We start from the raw sequence: 15,951 nt of genomic DNA on the forward strand, positions 1-15,951 counted from the left end.
AAAGAAAAGAAAAAAAACATAGTAAAAGGAAATTGTATATACATAAACTTGTATTTTAAAACCTTTCCATAAGACAATTCAGGCTTTGCCAAAAAATTCTAACAGACATTTAAACTAATAATAATTCCACACAAATTTTGCCTGGACTACAGGAAAGCAAAAATACTTAATAGGTCATTTTATGAAGTCAGCATTACCCAGACACCAAAACCAGACAAACACATAACAAGAAAACTACATATCACTTTCCCTAATGATAATACATTTTTAAAGTCCTCAACGAAACACTACCAAATTAAATTCAGCAGTATATAAAAATAATATATCATGACCAAGTGGGTTTTGTGCAAGATATATTAGGCTGGATCAGTATCTGGAAATTAATCACTGTAATTCATTGCAACATGTTAAACAAGAAATATCATATGATCCTCTAAGTAGATGCAAAGCAATATTTAACCAAATGCAACACTTTTTTGATAAAATCTCTCAGAAAACTAGGACAGCAGGAAATCTTTCAACATATAAAAATAGCTATGAATTAGCTATACCTGTCCATTCTCACCACCCTTACTTAACATCAAAAGAGGTCCTATCCAATATAATCAGTCAAGAAAAAGAAATAATAAGAATTGATCTGGGGTACCAAATAAATCTGGAGACACCCCCAAATCCCTAAACTAATAAATTAATCAACGAATTGGTGTATTCATCCAGGGCAAAGTACTTGAGCAGAAAATAACATGGATGGGTCACAAATGCATTGCAATAAGTGAAAGAAGCTGGACTTGAAAGGCTGCAAGTTGCATAATTCCATTTATATGACATTCTTAAAAAGATAAAAGAATAGAGACAGAAAATGTATTAATATTTTCCAGGGGCTGGAGATAGGAAAGCAGACTGACCACAGAACAATGTGGGGAAATTTTTGGTGACAATGAAACTGTAATAATGGGAGTCACTGCAAGCTTACTTTTTAAAACTGATAGAACTATAGCCTAAGCATTGTTTTTATCATATGTAAATCCTACTTTTAGAAAGAAGAGTCCCTAAATTCAGTCTCTTTCCAAATGTGGATTTGGGGATACTTTCTCAAATGCTCTGAACGTCTTTTCTCTCAACTATGAAGTGCAAATAACAACAGCATCTACCTCTTAGAGTTCTGAGCTTTCCTTCACACTCTTCCATCATCAATCATTGTGTGACATCCTACTACGCATCTAACACTGTGCTCGCTGCTGCTAAGGATACAAAGACCAATCAGTAGCGTGGTCCCTACCTTCCAGCTTCACTTAGTAAATGAACATCTATCTCCTAAATAAATAAGCACAGCCATTTTACTGCCATTTACAGCTACAAAAATTAACAAGATTAGTGTTAAACATCTATTAAGTCAAGCTCATGTTAATTTCAAATACAGCTCAAATTTGGCAAGCATTCTTTGAGGTAGGGATAGAAATCTCAATGTAAATCTAAAAAAATTCTGCTGGTATCCCAAAATTTCTAGAATGATCTCTACGGATAATTTTTAGAGACTGAAAATTGCAAACATGTATAATTTGTCATGTTCATAAAGCACCAGCCTCCCTCATTTCCAGCAATTCATTATAGGACTTCTGTGTTACTTTAATTTTGAGTAAGAATGAGTATGAAGAAAGTACTATGAAGAAGAATATGAAGGGCTGGGGCACAGCTCCGAGATAGAAAGCATGCTTAGTATGCACAAAGCCCTGGATTTGTTCCCAGTACCATATGAGATAATACAAGACGAAAGAGATAAAAAAGGAAGGAAGGAAGGAAGGGAGGAAGGAAAGAAAATTTCAAAAGGAATATGAAACTATTTTTCCTTATACCAAAACTTCATGTACCTATATAAGACACTTTCCTAAAACTACAAAGCTGAGGGGATTTACTGAAAATTCTATGAATTATTCCAGAAAAGTCTTCTCCCTCCAACAGGAAAGGAATGGATGACTTTGTGTATCACATGATGACCCACAACCTCTGGGAGCTCTATGTGTATAACAGTCACAAATCATTCACATCCAAGCCCCTTTGTCCACTTAGCATCTGCCTCTGCACCTTCCTCCAGTGGAATGCCCTCACACCAGGTTAGAGTATTAGAAGCATAAGCAATTCAGGCTGGAACACACAATAGCTACTTTTACACAGTTAATTACATTTGTATCATAATCATTATGTATTTACTGAAGACCTGATCTATGCTCAGTTCTGACAGCATAAAGCTTTACAGGCAGCTTCAATTAAATGTGTCCATATCATTCAAGGCTAAAAGAAAATCAAAGCTTTTCCTGTTTCAAAGATTTCCTATCTACTGTCATCTCACATCACGTCTCAGTGAAACACTGTGAGAAGTGTTCTTGGAGTGTTATCAACTAAAAATTCTGCAACAAGCATGGCTTTTTGCACAGGATTTCACACTGAATAATATAGTAACATCTAGAAATTCCTAACCTAGAGGGAAAAAAAGAACATTTTAAAAGATATTTTAAAAAGCATGACATGTGCACAGGGGCTTCTCAAACAGAATTCACAGATTTATTTTCAGCATTTCACTTGCTCACAGCTATTATTTTGGAATATGGAGCCCACAAGCATGGGTCTTCCAAAGCTTTGTACTGGAAATATTCCTATGGGCTCTGCCTCTCAATCAGAAGGTAAGAGAAAGTATAGGGAGGAGAAAAATTAAATCATTATAATGACTAAAAAGAAGCCAAAGTAAAATAAGTAGAAATGCCCTTTGGAGGACCCAGAGAAGATAATACTGGCTAGCTTACCTTGCTTTATTCCATCACCTTTTCCTAAAGTGCCAGGGAGCTGAATGTCAAAGCTGTGTTGAAGGCCACATCTTTGCTCTTCAAGGTGATCCTCTTCTTCAGCAATAGAAGAAAGCTCATGTGGGGGTTTGAGGCCATCCAGGGTCTGACTGGGCCACTGGGATAATATAGAACATGAGTCCTTTGCCTGTTGGCTAAGTCTGGGGCTTGAATTTTGGACAGAGTCCTGAAAATCACTATTACCACATGAGAAATGATCCTCTTCAAGAAACAAGGAGTTGGCATCCTCTTGATTCCAATCATTGTCTTGTTCTTCATCTTCAAAGTAGGTTTCCTGAATCTGGATATCATCTAAGTCCTGGTCTAGTTTGTCACTCAATTTAGAGTCGTTTCTGCTTAAATGAACCAGTGAAGCAGATAATGTATCACCTGCTTGCTGGAGAGCTTCATAAACCCGGGATATCCAGGAAGAGAATGGCTGGAAGAAGTTCTGGGCATTCTGGGATGCCATAGTCAACACCATGGCCACCTATCTGATGGCTAGAGTCCACTTTCTCAGTTCCTTCTGTACTCTGGACTTAATGTGAACTACAGAATAAGCATGATGAGAAATTAAATTGCAGGTCTCTTAATGGCTGTGAATATTTCACTCTCAAAACTTCTCAGCTGAAACAGAGGAAAGACATACTTACACCTGTTAAAGTTACAACCTCAGACCCATCACCAGACACCAACCACCAATGTCAAACAGCATTTGGAGCAAGAAAGATCATTGTTGGAAACACAGCTACACAAAAATGCCTGAGAAAGTCTAAATGTAGATTCTGTCAATGCTCTTTCACTTCCAAAGGCCTGGAAACTTCTCCTAGCAGTAACGGGTCCTTTTCACATGACCATGCTTAGTAGTGTGAAAAGCATAAACGAATCTTCATTAAGAGTCAGTTGGGTATGACATTTCAAAATACAAAAAAGGTTGCACATTTCACCTACAAGCCTGCAGAACCCAGAGAGCTAATAGGCACAAAGGTCTATCCTTTCAAAGGAAATATGTGTAGGCATTTAAAAGTTTTAGACAAATCTTAAAATAAGCTTTTGCATTTTCATGCATTCTCTATTCTTGGAAGCAATCATTGAAAAACTGAGGTTGACAAATGGAGCATCCAATGTACCGGGGATATGTCCCTAGCACCTCATTGCTTTTTTGGTGTTCCAGTCTCTCAGATAGCCCCCTACAACCTGGGAAACTTCTGCCACACATTTCATTCCAAATGCTCAGACTGAAATACTTACAACCACAGGACATTAACAGACCAACAGATACTATAAAGACCATAGATCAAATATCTATATTTCTACATGTACATGTGCATACAAACATATACATATGTATACCTATGCACATGTACATACGTGTATATATATACATGCATATATGTATGCATGTACACGTACATATGTGTATATATACATGCATATATATGTATGCATGTACACGTATGTATATGTGTGTATATGCTAATGTAGCTCAGGATAAATGTTATTAATGTCTACAGAGCCCAAACTCATTGCATGAAATTAATTACCTTTTTTTTTTTTACACCAACAGCTTCTTTCAGACTAAAACTACTAGCAGTCGTTTAGATTTTAGCCTCCTCTGACTTCAGGCTACTGCATTTGATATGACTTCTTACATTCTCCTAAAAAATCTTGTGAGCTATTCATGGATACATTGATTTATTCAACAAACAAATATTGATTAAGTAACTATTAAGTGCTGGGCACCATGCCAGGTATAAAGTAACCCTGAGGCTTCTGTCTCCATACAGCCCACATTTCAGTTAAAGGGAAACAGCTGTCTGCATTTTCCCCTTTTACTGAATAATTCACGTGTCTCTCTTTCAGACTTGTCCTTGGTTTCTCATCAGTGACTTATTTGTAACCACTCACTGTCCTGTGGCTCCTTCTCCTTGCCTTCTTTACCTACCTAGGGAGAAGGTTGGCCCATCCCCCTAAGTTCTAATTAACAACTTTTCTTAAAGCACCAAATAGACATTTTTTTTAGCCCTTAGCTCAGTTGTTCTTTCCTTCCTTCTGTCTCTGGTTATCCGAGCCAGTGATCTCAAACTCTGGGGGATCAGAATCACCAAAGAGCAAATAAAGAACACAAAAGGCCAGGATGGTTGAAGGAACTGGGCCTCACCTGGACCTCTGCATTTGTGTCAAATTCCCCCAGGTGACCCTGTGCCCCACTGGTAAAGGATATAGTTACACTGGAATGTCTCACCTAAAACTCCAGTTCAGCTCACGTAAACCCAGCATGCCATTTTGTCAAAGGTATCAACACTCCGAGTCACGACATTCCAGTGATGTGAATTTCTCTCTTTAACACTCCTTCCTTCTATTCTTTCCATTGCAATTTGTGTTGGTTTAGGGGCAAGACGAATCTCTTATGTTATGCTTTGCACAGTCATTGCCCCTCCTCAAGCTCTGTCTCTTTCAGATATTACACAGTCCTTTGGTTTCAGCCTCTCAATTTTCCCAGCCTCCTTTCAACTCTTGTCTGTTCACCATACACTGTCCTTCTGTGAGGCTTACTGCAGCCTCCTTCTCTAGCATGAAGGCTCCACGGAGGGTGGGGACTTTCTCCTTTGTCCTGCGTTTTATCCCCACTGCCAACAAGTGTCCTGAACACACGGTAAATTCTCAGAGTAAATTTGAAATCCTATTAAAAATTGTGCATAAAACAGTACCTAGCATAGATTACATACTATACGGATCCTTTCCCAGTCCTCATTGAAGTCCAAGAAGTTTATATTTGAAATCCCATGGAAAAGTTACCAGAATTCTAGTGCATTTATTCCAATCTACCTCTTCCAGTGCATCCCATGGCAAGAATAAAGACACTACGGCATATCTGTAGTTAGGGGAGCCAAGGGGTCCCAAGTCCAGCCATGAGGATGGCTCTCTGCATCAAAGGCCTCAACCTAGGGCCAAACCTGGGTTTTATTCATTCATGAAGAAAGAAGTGGCTTGAAAGGAGTGGACGAGTGACTGTGAGAATCACAAGAAGTATGTGAGCGCTGTGAGCTGGGCTAGGTAAGAGGCCTGAAATCACCTCTGCAATATGCAGAGAGAAGGCTGTGCAGAAAGAGTAATCTGCATGGCACAGCATGAGGCAGTATCTAATGTTTTGGGGTCAGTGCTTCAGCTCTGATGTGTAATGTTTCACGCCCTGGGAAGTCACAGCCTCTAACTCGAGACTCAATCCCAGCCAACAGCATGGAGCATGGCCCTCCATCTCACCTCATCCTGGCTCGCACATGGAAGCAACAGGGGTCTGGGGAAACACTGCCCTGTCAAAGACTACACATCATCACCTCAGCTAGACTGATATGCATTGCTTAAAGCCAACTGAAGGGATAAGGAAAAGTCCTAACCAGCTCTGTACATAGCAGTACATGGAAATAGGGCCAGGCTCAGCCAAAATGGAGACAACTGCTCCTCCTTCAAGGAGAGTAGCCCAGGTGGTCCTCCACAACATACTCAATAAATGTGTTAAATTAATGACTGAAACCTGTTATCACACAGATCTTCTCAGGAACATTAAAAAGTCCTCAGCATTGGTTCCAGCCAGTTCACAGCCCACAGTTTAAGGTTTGTTTTTACTCCCACATGTCACTGCGATTCAGAGCACCACAGACCTACAGTACTGTGTCTGCTAAATCAGTGGCGTCAGCATCTTCTGCTATTCTCATAATTCACAGAGTTCTGCCTTTTGTCCAAACTGTCCCCAAAGACACTATCACATGATGAGGACCCAGCCATTCCTCACCAGTCCTTGTGTGTCGCTCATAAGCCCCATGTATCAGTCATACCAGCATACTAAGCAGGTTCCAAGGTGACCGAACTCTTTCTCAACTGTTGCTGGCGCTGCTCAGGATGACGTCTCTCCAACCTGCCTGTAAATATGGTGAATACTGACTCATCTTTTATCATGTAGCTCCTATTGCTTCCTCTGTCAAATTTTCATCTACAACCAAAAGTGGGTCCTTCCAGGGCTTTCAGTGTGCCTTTATTATATACAGTTTCACTGTATGGTAAACATTTGTCAATCTTACCCTTCCAAAGGGTGGGGGACCCACAGGTGATGAATGAAGCTACCAGTGAGAATACTTAAAGCTAAATAGTCCTATTTCCTTTGCCTGTATTCATTCCTAGAGTGGAGTTCACTCACTAGGTGACTCTAGGAGTTCCTTTTCTGCTCCAAAACCAAATTTATCAGGTGAGCCACAACACATTGTAATATTAAGGCTGGACGTATTCAAAGGGAAATTACCTTTTAAGGGACTGGTTCTGCACTTATGTCAACAACCCCTGCCAAAAGATACCAGAGCCAATTCAGAGGCCATATGTCAGTTCATATACAAAAATGGTCCAGTTGTTACATTCCAAAACACTCCAAAGGAAGAGCATCTAAAGCCAGATCCTGAAAAATTACCTAGCTGGCAACACTGGGGACCATTCGTACTATACTGAATCAGCCTATGGCCAAAGGAGCTCAGTCAGCAGAGTAACCATGGAGATACTTTGTGCTTTGGTAAACTTCATTGATTGGGAGAGCACAACACAGGTAATATATATGTAATCTAGATATAGTATCTTAGTGCTTTGGAGGTTTTCTTATCACTAATGAGAAAACAAAGTGGTTTCTGATCTTCAGTTTCTTTCTGAATTAGAAGGAAAATAGGGTTTTCTGGATATTGAAGGTCTTTCATAATTGAAAGGGCTCATTATTTCCATTTAAATACTTCGTTATTACAAGTACAAAACAAAAAGAATGTATGAGTGTGGGTTGTATTAACACACAAGCTCCTATCACAAACACGACCTAGGAAAGTTTACAGCTTCTCAAGTATTCAGAATAAGCTAGCCCCCTAAGAAATAATTGATAAATAAAGATAAATGGAAAGCCACCGATATATTCCTATAAGCTAAATGTTTTTAAATAACAATGATTAATTGCATTAAGATGATTTTAAACTTAGGAAATTATTAAGCAGAAAATATTAGGGTTGTGTTTCTAGAGAGAGGAAACTATCAAATTCCTGAGCCATATGTGCTCTATTTTGATCATCCTTACCAAACGCAGTTGGGAAGACAGAAGAGGCACTCTGTACCCAGAATACTGCTCACAGCCCTATGAAGTTTGTCAGTTTAATCTTTCTGACACTGTTTTCTGATGACGAATCTTGCAGAGCAAGGAAGAGTTATGACCTTAGAAGAAATACCAGCAGCTAGGAACTATGCCTGCAAATTCTACATTGTTCTGGTAAAAGCTGAAGAGGAAACTTATATGCCCATGTGTTTTAAAGGATGACAAGCTCCTGCAGAGTGTCAGACACATTCTGAGAGACAAGAAATGTTTCTATTAATATAGTTCCCAGGTAGGGAACTAAGTCAAATCCTAAATCAAAATCTTATACCATTTTTGAAACCCTGTATCATTTTTATTGTTTTTGAATTGCTTTGTTTTTGTCTATTTGGTTATTTTCTCATTCTCTTTAAAATAAAAAAATAAAAAAATCTTACACAAATCCATCTACTCAAATTATTGATGTTTAGTGGTTTTTGAATGAAAAATTAATTACCTGAGAAAAAAATCTCTTCTCACTCCATGTCACAATCCGTAGGCATCATAAGTCAAAGCTAAGAGCATGAGCTTATTCAAGCATATTTTCACAATGATCACTTAACTTTCTTGTCTCATCTATAATGTTCACTGTACTAACTCACTAGAATAGTCAGAAGCTAACTAAATTCATCATTACCATGCCTTTGGAGAAAGTCAATTCTTGTTCTCAGTAAGAGAAAGAACAGTTTAGAAGATATCATCACATGGAGACAAAATAAGAACTATCTAATGGGATGCCATCCATCTTTAACGAGAGTCAAGAGTCTACAGGTGTTTTCTGTTAAAAGCAAACTTGTTAAGTGGGTAAGGATATGTGCCACTGAGATGGAACGTCTTTGTGAGCCTTCGTCCAAAATGTGTCCTGAATTCTGGCATCTTAGCAGATATAAGAACGGACTGCTGAGGGCACCTTATGGCAACAGCAATAGACAGTACTGTCACACTGCCATCTCCGGCCTTGGGCAAATCCTATAAACCTTCTGCTACTGGGCATCAGCGGGTAGTGAGTACAAAAGAAAAGGAAAAACTTCCTTATAATCAAAATATATGCACACAGACATGGAGAAAAATAGACAGTGTGAAGTAAAAAAAAGCAATGGCTTTGGAATTACACAAAATAAGGTTGTGTTGGATCTGCCCCTCAGTTATTCCACAGTACAGAACAAGTCATGTTACCTGGGTGCAACTAAATCCTCTCATCCATAACGGGGGCATCACTACTCCTTATCTTTCAATTCACCCTGAATGGTAAATTACACAGTGTTTTTTAAAGCAACTACGATATTGCTAAGTATATAACAGGCACTTAGCATTAATCATTCATTATTAAACCAAACGTTGTAACATTTTAAAAGGTAAAAAATATTAAACTTTAAAAGGAATATTAAACTTTTGTAATATTTCCCTGATATGTTACTACCTCAGAAAAATTACATTATTAATATATGTAACATTTGCCAGACAATTGTATACAATGATTTTTGACAACATATATAAATAAAATCTTTTTATGAAAGATAACACTCTTCTTGTTTTACAGATAAAAATAACAGGTTCAAAAAGGGTAAACAACTCACCCCAAAGTTTATATATCCAGTAAAGAATGGAACTAATATTCTAGTTCTCCTTTGTGGAAATTCTTGCTTTGAACACTATTCCAAATCCTTACAAAATGTCTGTAAAACCATGAAGACACCAGAAAGTTAAAATAAAAAAGTGGGATGATTTTACTTAAGAGTGGTTTTTGCTGGATTCAAATTGAGGTCTGTCTGACTTAGAAGTTTCTCCTCATTCTGTTTCCACTTCTCTCCAACTGCTTATTCATTAATAGAAACCTTTTCAAAAATAAAAATGGTTACAATTACTTTTCCAAAGCAAGTATAATAAAGTAAAAGTATTCTGGATCCTGCTTAATGCCAATAAGGCTTATAATTTTTTTTAATTTTACACAATAGAGAGTAGCTTTGTATTTGAGCAGAACAGTTTCAAATAAACTATGATTAACAAACTAGGACTGATTCAACAAAAGCTTTAAATTGTTCAAGGTTTATGCCATTATAGCAATAGTACCTTTTAAATGCTCATCAGACTTCATAAGCCCACCGAGCATGTTTCAGTATCTCCTGCATTCAAGGTAGAAATTTAAATATGCTCCACAAAACCCAGTGGTGATAATACAGACACGCCAGGTCTTCAGCATCTCCAGAGGGATAATTGAACACAGCTTTAACAACACACTTTTCTTAAGAGACTGTTGCTGCTTTTTAACAGACGCCATTTTCAGACTCATACCAAATAAAATTTCAAAGAACTAAAACATAATTCTGTTCAATTAATATTTACCTTTCAGAGGTAAGCCCTAGCTAAAGTGATTGCTGTGGACTCCCTTCAAATGGATATCTCTGTCCCAAGGCCACTGGCATATAGCAATTGACCCCCAATAAAGAAGATCCTGAAATCTCAAACAACATCTGCAGGACCAGAAAATATAACTAGGATAAGATCTAATGAAATTGAGGAAAGAAAAATGCAGGCACAATGAACAGGAATGCCTCCAAGAGGAGCAGCTGTGGGACTTTACCATTTGTCCCAGGAGAAGAGAGACAAACATTAGTATCTCTTGAAAACCCAGTAGACTCAAAAATAAGTGGAAAGCTGTGGGATGGAGATCACTGCAACCCTCTTGAGGTAGATTAAGCAATACTCTCTCGGCAACCATTCAATGTTTGTTAAAATTTTTATTAATTCTAGAAGTAATATCAGCCTTATGAAAATTTGATAATAAAAAGGGGGGAGAAATCACTCTTACTCCCTGTGCCTTAACACAAGTCCAATTAGTTCTGCACATTCCTTCGATTGTATTTCCTTGTAATGTGCAGGGTGCGATCATATTACACAGGAACCTACTAATCATCTTTGACAGCTCATCCTTTACGCTGATGGCATCTGAATGACTCTTGAGTCTGTTAGCCTTCGCCCCCTGCTTAAGGTAACCCAGGTCACCAGGGTCCCACTCGCACTACTTTGACAGCCTCCTCACTGATCTCCCCACATTCACTGTGAGCTCTTTCCATAGAATCCCTTTGCGATCTCTCTGACTTGCACGTTTGCTATCGGTCAGCATTTAAAATGACTTCCCATTCTTCTTAGGACATGGTCCAAACCTCCACAGGATCAGAAGGCCATGCATAGTTGGACGCTTCCCAAGCTGAGAAAGCTCTTCCCTCCAGGATTCCCCACGCCCTCCCCACAGCTTCCAAGTCTGTGTTTCCTGCCAAGTCTGTGTTTACACTTCACTTTTCAGATGCATAGCCTGACGGCCCCTTAATCCAGCCGGTCATGTCAATCTGAGAAATTCTCTCATTGCACCTCTTATGTGTTCTTACTGACATGTATCACGATCACAGCTAATTAATGACAGGTGACTCTTTCTTCTAACATCAGTCTTCTTCACTAAACCAGAAGTTCACGAAATCAGGTAGCTGGTTAATTTTCGTGGCAGTGCGAGCATCTAGCAGGGTGACCATAACCAAAGACTCGGTAATCAATACTTTTTAATATTTGAACACATACCTATATACACATATTTTATCATACTTCTTTTATTTAACATATTTTACATGTTTCTATGGTCTTTATGTTCATTATTTGTACTGATTTTATATTTTAAAAACTAAATATTCAGTTAGAACCTGATCACAAATTCAAATCTGTGAAAATACCTCTTCTTGTAAGAATATGCAAACTTTCAAATCTCACAGAAAGATATCCAGCATTCTCCATCAGAATGAGAATATAATTATATTAACTGAGACATCATATATTTCACATTCTTAAGTACATTATCAGGACTTAGGCTATTGCTTACTTCAATATTTTCTATTAAAGTAAAAAAAATGTACAGCTGGCTAAACAACATAATAATAAAATAATAGACAGTAAACATTTCAGGTGACTATTCACAGTACAATTAGCTTTTTTTTTTTTTTTTTTTTTTGGTCGTTTCTGGTACCGGGAATCAAACTCACAACCTCGCACTTGCCAGGTAGGCGCTGTGCCGCTGAGCTAAATCCCCAGCCCCACAATTAGCTTTTGTTCATTAAGAGGTTAGGTGAGACAGTGGATTACCACAAAAGTACATATTGGACACCACAAGCCAGTACACCTCTGTATCTATGACCTTGAGAAAGATGCTCAGTTCCCCAGACTGCATTTCCTCGCCTGTAAAATGATAGAACACTTGGTAAACTGTCAGTATCCTCTGAAGATAATATTCAAGGTTCCTGGGAAGCTCCCTCAGCAACTTCCTTTGGACTTTTACTACTGTTGGTATCCAACACAAAATTCAGTTTGCTTCAACCATATCTATGCCACAGACTTAACACAACTTCCGGCATCTGTCAATCATGTCAGGCACATAGAAGTTACTCACAAAATACTTATTGAAGCAAACTGAACTAAATTCAGACTGGCCTCCACAAATTAGATTTCCTTAATCAGGAGACCAGCTTATAAAGCTTTTGAATGATTTTTGTACATTTTAAGCCATTTTCAAAATATTGAATGAATGAGATGTTTCCTGGAGAAGATGTTTGTGTCATTCTCAGGTCTCAAAAGCATTCCTATTCCCCACTATAAACATCATTGACTGCTGAAGTTGATCTGTTTCTGAAAGATACCACATAACCAGCAATTACACAACAGGTTTTAATCTGGTTCCCACTAGGTTTGTGATAAGGGAAATATGAATCGTTCATCTAATGAAACTTCCATGTATAGGCAGAAAATCATTCCATTATTAATCCATTGAATACATTTGTTCTACATCCTAGGACATAGTCTTGCATGCTTATTTATACCTGCCTTCTCCTATGAACACATCAATACTCTTACATTAGAACTCTCAATCTAAATCAGTGTTAGCAATGGTTCTTTTTTTCCTGTTTTTCTTTCATTTTGTCTACATAAGCTTCAAACTTATGTAAACAAGAGCAGGTTTTACTATCTGCTTCAAAGCAGGTAGTAAAACGGTTCACTACTAAAGTGACTATTGCTACACATTTTATCTTCTTCATTAGCAGCTATCAAATGAGATCTCCTGGGGTCCTTGATGACTGAGCTCTTACTAATGTTAATAGCACGATCATATCAATGCTTCTGTGTCTGGAAAACATTCATAATCAGAGCCCCCTGAGAGCCCATCAATAATGCAGTCTTAATGGGGTTTCTGTGGTTACAAACTAAGTAGGTCAGGTGGTTAGGTAGGTGGTACATGATATCACTCAGGTCTGCTCAGCCAATGACTGGCCGGGTTCCCTAATCAAAGAACATTTGAAAACACTGCTTTTATATTTCCCTTCCCATTGCCAGAGAACTTCACACAAGGCCAGGGAAGCACTGTTTTCTAAGCATGATTTTGGAAGCAAATGTTTCTCAGATATTCTAAATACACGTGTGACCTATTTTATAGCATTTTATATATAGTTGCGCAGATTGTATCTGTTGCGTTAAACCAAAATGCTAGCTTTATTTCTGTTTTAAGCCAATAAGGCCCATCTGTTGCTTTCTCCCCCTCCTCATCTTGCAGTTCTTCCCGTGAGTCACTAAAAGACGGAATCTAGCTTGCTGAGGAATGGCAAATACCTGTGCGGGTTCTTTGGGAACAGTTCAGTCTATACTGAATGAGATTCTATCAACATCTCATTCCAAAATGAATTCTAGTATAAAATATGAGTCCTACAATACAGCAGCTAATGAAATGGAAAAAGCTTCGAAGAGACAGGAAAATGGCATGTCACACTGGCTTCCATTTCCAAACACAAGGCCACACAGATCACATGTGTTGGTTAGTTTCAGCTTCTCTGGAAAAGTTCTAAGTGGCATTCTTGCCTACAAATGTTCTTAAAACTAATACCAGTTAGGGCTTTGACTATAAAGCCAAACTATAGGAAAAGTAAAAATTTAAAAGGACTCTGACATCTAACAGAACAATGAGGTACCGAGTGCAGCTTTAATATGCATTACTTGTTTAGGAGATAAAAGATGAGGGAGGGGTTGGGAAGATCAAAGATCAGACTTTAAAAAAAAAAGAGCTTTCAGCTGAGAAGTCAAGTTAAGACACTGAGATTTTCACCAGACTTTCTGTAGTATGTCTTGTAATGCCAGCATTTGGCTTTTGCTTTGTAATTATTTTAAAGGGAAGCATGCAAAGGATTACTACTCTAGGGGTAAGTTTTGTTCATCACGCTCTCGCCCATCCAACATCCTGGCATTCATGGGACAGTTGTAAATAAACACCTTGTTGTCAGAGCTTACTTGGGAAAACAAGATGAGCAGTTTTTAAACAAACTGTAATATCATTCTGTAAGACTTACATTGATTATTCCTAAATGTTAAGTACTCTTTAGAACATCCAGACTACAGGAACTATAAGAAAATAAGATTCAAAATGTTTTCAGGTTTTCCAGATTCACGCATTTCAGATAACAACTACATCTGGTCGTTAAACCTTAATAATAAAGCCTAAAACAACACGGACTTTGCCGTTATTTTCACAGCTTTTAACAAAGATCGCATTTGCTCCTTAAGTGGGCTGGTTTTTAGTTTGTTTTTATTAACATGTTTGCAATAAATAATACATTCATCATGGGTAATTTGTACATATACACATTGGATCTCGATGCTTTTTACTTCCCCTTCCCCTCCCAGTGTAAATATTTTAATGGATATGCCTGGTTGTAGAAGTGCCCTTTCTTTTACTTTAATCTGTCGGGCTAAGAAAACTTACAACATTTTATACCTATTACTCCAACAAAGAGTTTAAAACTGATTACTGAAGTAGCTAATTAACATGTAAACTCAGAGACACCCACTTCAATGGCAAAGCAATGATCCATGCTGCTAATTCTACTCTAGTCAAACAATTATCCCTTTGCCTTGCTGTCCACCCATAACTGATTTTCTTTTTAGATCTAAGCCATGCATCTCTTTAAAATATAGTGAACATCACTGTCTTGCTGACACAAGAGCACAAAAGCTCAATATCCTGTGGTAAATGTAACTTAGTACCACCTGTGATCTCCTCTAGACAAGATGCATTTTGAAGAGAGATTTCTCTGGAAGATGTTACCGAGACAACAACCACTGTGAATAGTTTCATTCTTTAGCCCATTCAGACAAACATACAAGCTTTAAACCTACAGCAAATTTCAGCTGTTACTGAAAATGACATATTCATCTCCAGTACAAGAAAAGGCCCTCACAAATTAAGTTAGATAGTTTCACTGTCTCTAGCCAAAAGGTGTGCACTTCAGGACCTGCTGATCATCCTGGAGATTTACACTGCAAGATTGAAAAACTTCAATCAGGCGAGCAATAAACATTTACTGAGTGCTTCTACATAGACAACCAGGGTTTACTAAGCAGCATCTCTAACTCTCAGTCATAAAATTCCATGCTACAACCATTCCAAACAGAATCGCTCTAGAGTTCCTGCTAAAAATAAGATATAGAACTATATATGTCATATATATATATATATATATATATATATATATCCATATCCATACCTTCTTTTCTCCTTTCCCCCATCCCAGCTGTTCCTTCCTTTTAAAAAAAAGAGAAACACAGCAATGAACTTGAGCTTCCAAACAGGCTATTAAGACAACTGCAATAATTCAGAGTAGAAGACATAGGCAAGATATCTATGCCTTGTTCTAAAATGTTTGTGGCCTGTAAAGTAAGATCCTGTACTCTTTGGCCCCTTAAGTGCCCTGATTTTCTCTTTCTCTGGAATTTGTAGAAACAAGCAAAGTGTCTGTGTTAATCTTTGTCAAACACTGGTGTGATGGCTAGTTACAACGTCACCACATAAAGAGTGTGCATGGATACTTCCATATTTGCATGCTGTTTTATTTTAAAGAGAATAATTTAAAAAAGGAAAATAGCAAAGTACCAATAGTA

General features: G+C 37.9%; 1 protein-coding gene across 1 annotated transcript in view; it reads right to left on the bottom strand.

Annotated features, from left to right (window-relative positions):
• The window catches only part of Syt16 (synaptotagmin XVI), a 326,721-nt gene that overhangs the window by 122,919 nt on the left and 187,851 nt on the right, over nt 1-15,951 (bottom strand). The window lies entirely within an intron of this gene.

The sequence above is a fragment of the Chinchilla lanigera genome, unplaced genomic scaffold, assembly GCF_000276665.1.
Source record: "Chinchilla lanigera isolate Chin_1 unplaced genomic scaffold, ChiLan1.0 scaffold00065, whole genome shotgun sequence".
In the NCBI taxonomy this organism is placed as follows: Eukaryota; Metazoa; Chordata; class Mammalia; order Rodentia; family Chinchillidae; genus Chinchilla; species Chinchilla lanigera.